This window comes from Heterodontus francisci, chromosome 8, assembly GCF_036365525.1.
Source record: "Heterodontus francisci isolate sHetFra1 chromosome 8, sHetFra1.hap1, whole genome shotgun sequence".
Classification (NCBI taxonomy): Eukaryota; Metazoa; Chordata; class Chondrichthyes; order Heterodontiformes; family Heterodontidae; genus Heterodontus; species Heterodontus francisci.
Genome location: NC_090378.1, coordinates 135,238,715 through 135,251,002, shown reverse-complemented (window position 1 = coordinate 135,251,002; position 12,288 = coordinate 135,238,715).

The following is a 12,288-nucleotide window of genomic DNA, read 5'->3' as shown; positions in this document are numbered from 1 at the left end:
TCTCTGACACTCTCTGACACTCTCGATCACTCTCGATCACTCTCGATCACTCTCTGACACTCTCTGACACTCTCTGACACTCTCTATCACTATCTGACACTCTGCGACACTCTCAGGTACTCACTATCACTATCTGACACTCTCTGACACTCTCTGACCTCTCTGACACTCTCTATCACTCTCTATCACTCTCTGACTCTCTCTGACACTCTCAGACATTCTCAGACACTCTCTCAAAGTCTCTGAAACTCTCTATTACTCTCTATCACTATCTGACACTCTCTGACACTCTCTGACACTCTCTATCACTCTCTATCACTCCCTGACACTCTCTGACCTCTCTGACACTCTCTATCACTCTCTATCACTCTCTGACTCTCTCTGACACTCTCAGACATTCTCAGACACTCTCTGAAACTCTCTGAAACTCTCTATTACTCTCAGACACTCTCTGACACTCTCTGACACTCTCTGACACTCTCTATCACTCTCTGACACTCTCTGACACTCTCTATCACTCTCTGACACTCTCTGACACTCTCTGACACTGTCTATCACACTATGACACTCTCTGACACTCTCAGACACTCACTATCACTCTCTGACACTCTCTGACACACTCTATCACTCTTTATCACTCTCTGACACTCTCTGACACTCTCTGACACTCTCTGACACTCTCTGAAACTCTCGATCCCTCTCTATCACTCTCTGACACTCTCTGACACTCTCTGTCACTCTCTATCACTCTCTGACACTCTCTGACACTCTCTGACACTCTCAGACACTCTCTGACACTCTCTGAAACTCTCTATCACTCTCTGACACTCTCTGACACTCTCTGACACTCTCTGACACTCTCTATCACTCTCTGACACTCTCTGACACTCTCAGACATTCTCAGAGACTCTCTGAAACTCTCTGCAACTCTCTATCACTCTCTGACACTCTCTGACAGTCTCTGACACTCTCTGAAACTCTCTATCACTCTCTATCACTCTCTGACACTCTCTGACACTCTCTGACACTCTCTATCACTCTCTATCACTCTCTGACACTCTCTGACACTCTCTGACACTCTCTGACACTCTCTGACACTCTCTATCACTCTGTGACACTCTATCACTCTCTGACACTCTCTGACACTCTCTGACACTCTCTTTCACTCTCTTTCACTCTCTATCACTCTCTGACACTCTCAGACACTCTCTGACACTCTCTGACACTCTCTGACACTCTCTGACACTCTCGATCACTCTCGATCACTCTCTGACACTCTCTGACACTCTCTGACACTCTCTGACACTCTCTATCACTATCTGACACTCTGCGACACTCTCAGGTACTCACTATCACTATCTGACACTCTCTGACACTCTCTGACCTCTCTGACACTCTCTATCACTCTCTATCACTCTATGACTCTCTCTGACACTCTCAGACATTCTCAGACACTCTCTGAAACTCTCTGAAACTCTCTATTACTCTCAGACACTCTCTGACACTCTCTGACACTCTCTGACACTCTCTATCACTCTCTATCACTCTCTGACACTCTCTGACACTCTCTATCACTCTCTGACACTCTCAGACACTCTCTGACACTCTCTGAAACTCTCTATCACTCTCTATCACTCTCTGACACTGTCTGACACTCTCTATCACTCTCTGAGACTCTCAGACACTCTCTGACACTCTCTGAAACTCTCGATCACTCTCGATCACTCTCTGACACTCTCTGACACTCTCTATCACTCTCTATCACTCTCTAACACTCTCTGAAACTCTCAGACACTCTCTGACACTCTCTGACACTCTCTATCACTCTCTGACACTCTCTGACACTCTCAGACACTCTCTGACACTCTCTGACACTGTCTATCACACTCTGACAATCTCTGACACTCTCAGACACTCACTATCACTCTCTGACACTCTCTGACACTCTCTATCACTCTTTATCACTCTCTGACACTCTCTGACACTCTCGATCACTCTCTGACACTCTCTGACACTCTCTGACACTCTCTATCACTCTCTGACACTCTCTGACACTCTCTGACACTCTCAGACACTCTCTGACACTCTCTGAAACTCTCTATCACTCTCTGACACTCTCTGACACTCTCTGACACTCTCTAACACTCTCTATCACTCTCTGACACTCTCTGACACTCTCAGACATTCTCAGAGACTCTCTGAAACTCTCTGCAACTCTCTATCACTCTCTGACACTCTCTGACAGTCTCTGACACTCTCTGAAACTCGCTATCACTCTCTATCACTCTCTGACACTCTCTGACACTCTCTATCAGTCTCTATCACTCTCTGACTCTCTCTGACACTCTCTGACACTCTCTGACACTCTCTATCACTCTGTGACACTCTATCACTCTCTGACACTCTCTGACACTCTCTTTCACTCTCTATCACTCTCTGACACTCTCAGACACTCTCAGACACTCTCTGACACTCTCTGACACTCTCTGACACTCTCGATCACTCTCGATCACTCTCTGACACTCTCTGACACTCTCTGACACTCTCTATCACTATCTGACACTCTGCGACACTCTCAGGTACTCACTATCACTATCTGACACTCTCTGACACTCTCTGACACTCTCTTTCACTCTCTATCACTCTCTGAAGCTCTCTGACACTCTCTATCACTCTCTATCACTCTCTATCACTCTCTGACACTCTCTGACACTCTCTGACACTCTCTGACACTCTCTGAGACTCTCTATCACTCTCTGACACTCTCTGACACTCTCTTTCACTCTCTATCAATCTCTGACACTCTCTGACACTCTCTGACACTCTCTATCACTCTCTGACACTCTCTGACACTCTCTGACACTCTCTATCACTCTCTATCACTCTATATCACTCTCTGACACTCTCTGACACTCTCTGACACTCTCTTTCACTCTCTATCACTCTCTGACACTCTCTGATACTCTCTGACACTCTCTATCACTCTCTGACACTCTCTATCACTATCTGACACTCTGTGACACTCTCAGACACTCACTATCACTATCTGACACTCTCTGACACTCTCTGACACTCTCTATCACTCTCTGACACTCTCAGACACTCACTATCACTATCTGACACTCTCTGACACTCTCTGACACTCTCTGACACTCTCTGACACTCTCTGACACTCTCTATCACTATCTGACACTCTCTGACTCTCTCAGACACTCACTATCACTATCTGACACACTCTGACACTCTCTGACACTCTCTATCACTCTCTGACACTCTCTGACACTCTCTTTCACTCTCTTTCACTCTCTATCACTCTCTGACACTCTCTGACACTCTCTGACACTCTCTGACACTCTCTATCACTATCTGACACTCTCTGACACTCTCTATCACTCTCTATCACTCTCTGACACTCTCTGACACTCTCTGACACTCTCAGACATTCTCAGACACTCTCTGAAACTCTCTGAAACTCTCTATCACTCTCAGACACTCTCTGACACTCTCTATCACTCTCTATCACTCTCTATCACTCTCTGACACTCTCTGACACACTCTATCACTCTCTGACACTCTCTGACACTCTCTGAAACTCTCTATCACTCTCTGACACTGTCTGACACTCTCTATCACTCTCTATCACTCTCTATCACTCTCTGACACTCTCAGACACTCTCTGACACTCTCTGAAACTCTCTATCACTCTCGATCACTCACTGACACTCTCTGACAATCTCTATCACTCTCTATCACTCTCTGACACTCTCTGACACTCTCTGACACTCTCTGAAACTCTCTGACACTCTCTGACACTCTCAGACATTCTCAGACACTCTCTGAAACTCTCTGAAACTCTCTATCACTCTCAGACACTCACTATCACTCTCTGACACTCTCTATCACTCTTTAACACTCTCTGACACTCTCTGACACTCTCTATCACTCTCTATCACTCTCTGACACTCTCTGACACTGTCTATCACTCTTTATCACTCTCTATCACTCTCTATCACTCTCTGACACTCACTATCACTCTCTGACACTCTCTATCACTCTTTAACACTCTCTGACACTCTCTGACACTCTCTATCACTCTCTATCACTCTCTGACACTCTCTGACACTGTCTATCACTCTTTATCACTCTCTATCACTCTCTATCACTCTCTGACACTCTCTGACACTCTCAGACACTCACTATCACTCTCTGACACTCTCTGACACTCTCTGACACTCTCTATCCCTCTTTATCACTCTCAGACACTCTCTGACACTCTCTATCACTCTGTGACACTCTCTGACACTCTCTGACACTCTCTGAAACTCTCTATCACTCTCTATCACTCTCCGACACTCTCTGACACTCTCTGTCACTCTCTGTCACTCTCTATCACTCTCTGTCACTCTCTGTCACTCTCTATCACTCTCTATCACTCTTTATCACTCTCTGACACTCTCTGTCACTCTCTGTCACTCTCTATCACTCTCTGACACTCTCAGACACTCTCAGACACTCTCTGACTCTCTCTGACACTCTCTATCACTCTCTGACACTCTCTGACACTCTCTATCACTCTCTATCACTCTCTGACACTCTCTGACACTCTCTATCACTCTCTGACACTCTCTGACACTCTCTGACACTCTCTGAAACTCTCTATCACTCTCTGACACTGTCTGACACTCTCTATCACTCTCTATCACTCTCTGACACTCTCTGACACTCTCTGACACTCTCTGACACTCTCTGAGACTCTCTATCACTCTCTGACACTCTCTGACACTCTCTGACACTCTCTTTCACTCTCTATCAATCTCTGACACTCTCTGACACTCTCTGACACTCTCTATCACTCTCTGACACTCTCTGACACTCTCTGACACTCTCTATCACTCTCTATCACTCTATATCACTCTCTGACACTCTCTGACACTCTCTGACACTCTCTTTCACTCTCTATCACTCTCTGACACTCTCTGATACTCTCTGACACTCTCTATCACTCTCTGACACTCTCTATCACTATCTGGCACTCTCTGATACTCTCTGACACTCTCTATCACTCTCTTTCACTCTCTTTCACTCTCTATCACTCTCTGACACTCTCTGACACTCTCTATCACTATCTGACACTCTCTGGCACTCTCTATCACTCTCTATCACTCTCTGACACTCTCTGACACTCTCTGACACACTCTATCACTCTCTGACACTCTCTGACACTCTCTGAAACTCTCTATCACTCTCTGACACTGTCTGACACTCTCTATCACTCTCTATCACTCTCTATCACTCTCTGACACTCTCAGACACTCTCTGACACTCTCTGAAACTCTCTATCAATCTCGATCACTCACTGACACTCTCTGACAATCTCTATCACTCTCTATCACTCTCTGACACTCTCTGACACTCTCTGACACTCTCTGACACTCTCTGACACTCTCAGACATTCTCAGACACTCTCTGAAACTCTCTATCACTCTCTATCACTCTCAGACACTCTCTGACACTCTCTATCACTCTCTATCACTCTCTATCACTCTCTGACACTCTCTGACACACTCTATCACTCTCTGACACTCTCTGACACTCTCTGAAACTCTCTATCACTCTCTGACACTGTCTGACACTCTCTATCACTCTCTATCACTCTCTATCACTCTCTGACACTCTCAGACACTCTCTGACACTCTCTGAAACTCTCTATCACTCTCGATCACTCACTGACACTCTCTGACAATCTCTATCACTCTCTATCACTCTCTGACACTCTCTGACACTCTCTGACACTCTCTGACACTCTCAGACATTCTCAGACACTCTCTGAAACTCTCTATCACTCTCTATCACTCTCCGACACTCTCTGACACTCTCTATCACTCTCTATCACTCTCTGACACTCTCTGACACTCTCTGACACTCTCTATCACTCTCTGACACTCTCTGACACTCTCTGACACTCTCTGAAACTCTCTATCACTCTCTGACACTGTCTGACACTCTCTATCACTCTCTATCACTCTCTATCACTCTCTGACACTCTCAGACACTCTCTGACACTCTCTGAAACTCTCTATCACTCTCGATCACTCTCTGACACTCTCTGACACTCTCTATCACTCTCTGACACTCTCTGACACTCTCTGACACTCTCTATCACTCTCTGACACTCTCTGACACTCTCTGACACTCTCTATCACTCTCTGACACTCTCAGACACTCACTATCACTCTCTGACACTCACTGACACTCTCTGACACTCTCTATCACTCTTTAACACTCTCTGACACTCTCTGACACTCTCTGACACTCTCTATCACTCTCTATCACTCTCTGACACTCTCTGACACTGTCTATCACTCTCTGACACTCTCTATCACTCTCTATCACTCTCTGACACTCTCTGACACTCTCAGACATTCTCAGAGACTCTCTGAAACTCTCTGACACTCTCTATCACTCTCTGACACTCTCTGACACTCTCTGACACTCTCTATCACTCTCTATCACTCTCTGACACTCTCTGACACTCTCTATCACTCTCTGACACTCTCTGACACTCTCTATCACTCTCTGACACTCTCTATCACTCTCTATCACTCTCTGACACTCTCTGACACTCTCTGACACTCTCTGACACTCTCTGACACTCTCTATCACTCTCTGACACTCTCAGACACTCTCTGACACTCTCTGAAACTCTCTATCACTCTCGATCACTCTCTGACACTCTCTGACACTCTCTGACACTCTCTGACACTCTCTGACACTCTCTGACACTCTCTATCACTCTCTGACACTCTCAGACACTCTCTGACACTCTCTGAAACTCTCTATCACTCTCGATCACTCTCTGACACTCTCTATCACTCTCTGACACTCTCTGACACTCTCTGACACTCTCTATCACTCTCTGACACTCTCAGACACTCACTATCACTCTCTGACACTCACTGACACTCTCTGACACTCTCTATCACTCTTTAACACTCTCTGACACTCTCTGACACTCTCTGACACTCTCTATCACTCTCTATCACTCTCTGACACTCTCTGACACTGTCTATCACTCTCTGACACTCTCTATCACTCTCTATCACTCTCTGACACTCTCTGACACTCTCAGACATTCTCAGAGACTCTCTGAAACTCTCTGACACTCTCTATCACTCTCTGACACTCTCTGACACTCTCTGACACTCTCTATCACTCTCTATCACTCTCTGACACTCTCTGACACTCTCTATCACTCTCTGACACTCTCTGACACTCTCTGAAACTCTCTATCACTCTCTATCACTCTCTATCAATCTCTATCACTCTCTATCACTCTCTGACACTCTCTGACACTCTCTATCACTCTCTATCGCTCTCTGACACTCTCAGACACTCTCTGACACTCTCTGAAACTCTCTATCACTCTCTATCACTCTCTATCACTCTCTATCACTCTCTGACACTCTCTGACACTCTCTGACACTCTCTGACACTCTCTGACACTCTCTGACACTCTCTATCACTCTCTATCACTCTATATCACTCTCTGACACTCTCTGACACTCTCTGACACTCTTTGACACTCTCTATCACTCTCTGACACTCTATCACTCTCTGACACTCTCTGACACTCTCTGACACTCTCAGACACTCTCTGACACTCTCTGACACTCTCTATCACTCTCTGACACTCTCTGACACTCTATGACACTCTCTATCACTCTCTGACACTCTCAGACACTCTCTGACACTCTCTGACACTCTCTATCACTCTCTGACACTCTCTGACACTCTCTGACACTCTCTATCACTCTCTGACACTCTCAGACACTCACTATCACTATCTGACACTCTCAGACACTCACTATCACTATCTGACACTCTCTGACACTCTCTGACACTCTCTGAAACACTCTATCACTCTCTATCACTCTCTATCACTCTCTGACACTCTCTATCACTATCTGACACTCTCTGACTCTCTCAGACACTCACTATCACTATCTGACACACTCTGACACTCTCTGACACTCTCTATCACTCTCTGACACTCTCTGACACTCTCTTTCACTCTCTTTCACTCTCTATCACTCTCTGACACTCTCTGACACTCTCTGACACTCTCTATCACTCTCTATCACTCTCTATCACTCTCTATCACTCTCTATCACTCTCTGACACTCTCTGACACTCTCAGACATTCTCAGACACTCTCTGAAACTCTCTGAAACTCTCTATCACTCTCAGACACTCTCTGACACTCTCTATCACTCTCTATCACTCTCTGACACTCTCTGACACACTCTATCACTCTCTGACACTCTCAGACACTCTCTGACACTCTCTGAAACTCTCTATCACTCTCTGACACTGTCTGACACTCTCTATCACTCTCTATCACTCTCTGACACTCTCAGACACTCTCTGACACTCTCTGAAACTCTCTATCACTCTCGATCACTCACTGACACTCTCTGACACTCTCTATCACTCTCTATCACTCTCTGACACTCTCTGACACTCTCTATCACTCTCTGACACTCTCTGACACTCTCTATCACTCTCTATCACTCTCTGACACTCTCTGACACTCTCAGACATTCTCTGAAACTCTCTGAAACTCTCTGAAACTCTCTATCACTCTCAGACACTCACTATCACTCTCTGACACTCTCTGACACTCTCTGACACTCTCTATCACTCTTTAACACTCTCTGACACTCTCTGACACTCTCTATCACTCTCTATCACTCTCTGACACTCTCTGACACTGTCTATCACTCTTTATCACTCTCTATCACTCTCTGACACTCTCTGACACTCTCAGACACTCACTATCACTCTCTGACACTCTCTGACACTCTCTGACACTCTCTATCACTCTTTATCACTCTCAGACACTCTCTGACACTCTCTATCACTCTGTGACACTCTCTGACACTCTCTGACACTCTCTGAAACTCTCTATCACTCTCTATCACTCTCTGACACTCTCTGACACTCTCTGTCACTCTCTATCACTCTCTGACACTCTCTGACACTCTCAGACACTCTCTGACACTCTCTATCACTCTCTATCACTCTCTGACACTCTCTGACACTCTCTGACACTCTCTATCACTCTCTATCACTCTCTGAAACTCTCTGACACTCTCTATCACTCTCTGACACTCTCTGACACTCTCTGACACTCTCTATCACTCTCTATCACACTCTATCACTCTCTATCACTCTCTGACACTCTCTGACACTCTCTGACACTCTCTATCACTCTCTGACACTCCCTGACACTCTCTGACACTCTCTGAAACTCTCTATCACTCTCTGACACTGTCTGACACTCTCTATCACTCTCTATCACTCTCTATCACTCTCTGACACTCTCAGACACTCTCTGACACTCTCTGAAACTCTCTATCACTCTCGATCACTCTCTGACACTCTCTGACACTCTCTATCACTCTCTATCACTCTCTGACACTCTCTGACACTCTCTGACACTCTCAGACATTCTCAGACACTCTCTGAAACTCTCTGAAACTCTCTATCACTCTCTGACACTCTCTGACACTCTCTGACACTCTCTATCACTCTCTATCACTCTCTGACACTCTCTGACACTGTCTATCACTCTCTGACACTCTCTATCACTCTCTATCACTCTCTGACACTCTCTGACACTCTCAGACATTCTCAGAGACTCTCTGAAACTCTCTGACACTCTCTATCACTCTCTGACACTCTCTGACACTCTCTGACACTCTCTATCACTCTCTATCACTCTCTGACACTCTCTGACACTCTCTATCACTCTCTGACACTCTCTGACACTCTCTGAAACTCTCTATCACTCTCTATCACTCTCTATCAATCTCTATCACTCTCTATCACTCTCTGACACTCTCTGACACTCTCTATCACTCTCTATCGCTCTCTGACACTCTCAGACACTCTCTGACACTCTCTGAAACTCTCTATCACTCTCTATCACTCTCTATCACTCTCTATCACTCTCTGACACTCTCTGACACTCTCTGACACTCTCTGACACTCTCTGACACTCTCTGACACTCTCTATCACTCTCTATCACTCTATATCACTCTCTGACACTCTCTGACACTCTCTGACACTCTTTGACACTCTCTATCACTCTCTGACACTCTATCACTCTCTGACACTCTCTGACACTCTCTGACACTCTCAGACACTCTCTGACACTCTCTGACACTCTCTATCACTCTCTGACACTCTCTGACACTCTATGACACTCTCTATCACTCTCTGACACTCTCAGACACTCTCTGACACTCTCTGACACTCTCTATCACTCTCTGACACTCTCTGACACTCTCTGACACTCTCTATCACTCTCTGACACTCTCAGACACTCACTATCACTATCTGACACTCTCAGACACTCACTATCACTATCTGACACTCTCTGACACTCTCTGACACTCTCTGAAACACTCTATCACTCTCTATCACTCTCTATCACTCTCTGACACTCTCTATCACTATCTGACACTCTCTGACTCTCTCAGACACTCACTATCACTATCTGACACACTCTGACACTCTCTGACACTCTCTATCACTCTCTGACACTCTCTGACACTCTCTTTCACTCTCTTTCACTCTCTATCACTCTCTGACACTCTCTGACACTCTCTGACACTCTCTATCACTCTCTATCACTCTCTATCACTCTCTATCACTCTCTATCACTCTCTGACACTCTCTGACACTCTCAGACATTCTCAGACACTCTCTGAAACTCTCTGAAACTCTCTATCACTCTCAGACACTCTCTGACACTCTCTATCACTCTCTATCACTCTCTGACACTCTCTGACACACTCTCTCACTCTCTGACACTCTCAGACACTCTCTGACACTCTCTGAAACTCTCTATCACTCTCTGACACTGTCTGACACTCTCTATCACTCTCTATCACTCTCTGACACTCTCAGACACTCTCTGACACTCTCTGAAACTCTCTATCACTCTCGATCACTCACTGACACTCTCTGACACTCTCTATCACTCTCTATCACTCTCTGACACTCTCTGACACTCTCTATCACTCTCTGACACTCTCTGACACTCTCTATCACTCTCTATCACTCTCTGACACTCTCTGACACTCTCAGACATTCTCTGAAACTCTCTGAAACTCTCTGAAACTCTCTATCACTCTCAGACACTCACTATCACTCTCTGACACTCTCTGACACTCTCTGACACTCTCTATCACTCTTTAACACTCTCTGACACTCTCTGACACTCTCTATCACTCTCTATCACTCTCTGACACTCTCTGACACTGTCTATCACTCTTTATCACTCTCTATCACTCTCTGACACTCTCTGACACTCTCAGACACTCACTATCACTCTCTGACACTCTCTGACACTCTCTGACACTCTCTATCACTCTTTATCACTCTCAGACACTCTCTGACACTCTCTATCACTCTGTGACACTCTCTGACACTCTCTGACACTCTCTGAAACTCTCTATCACTCTCTATCACTCTCTGACACTCTCTGACACTCTCTGTCACTCTCTATCACTCTCTGACACTCTCTGACACTCTCAGACACTCTCTGACACTCTCTATCACTCTCTATCACTCTCTGACACTCTCTGACACTCTCTGACACTCTCTATCACTCTCTATCACTCTCTGAAACTCTCTGACACTCTCTATCACTCTCTGACACTCTCTGACACTCTCTGACACTCTCTATCACTCTCTATCACACTCTATCACTCTCTATCACTCTCTGACACTCTCTGACACTCTCTGACACTCTCTATCACTCTCTGACACTCCCTGACACTCTCTGACACTCTCTGAAACTCTCTATCACTCTCTGACACTGTCTGACACTCTCTATCACTCTCTATCACTCTCTATCACTCTCTGACACTCTCAGACACTCTCTGACACTCTCTGAAACTCTCTATCACTCTCGATCACTCTCTGACACTCTCTGACACTCTCTATCACTCTCTATCACTCTCTGACACTCTCTGACACTCTCTGACACTCTCAGACATTCTCAGACACTCTCTGAAACTCTCTGAAACTCTCTATCACTCTCTGACACTCTCTGACACTCTCTGACACTCTCTGACACTCTCTATCACTCTCTGACACTCTGACACTCTCAGACACTCTCTGACACTCTCTGACACTGTCTATCACTCTCTGACACTCTCTGACACTCTCAGACACTCACTATCACTCTCTGACACTCACTGACACTCTCTGACACT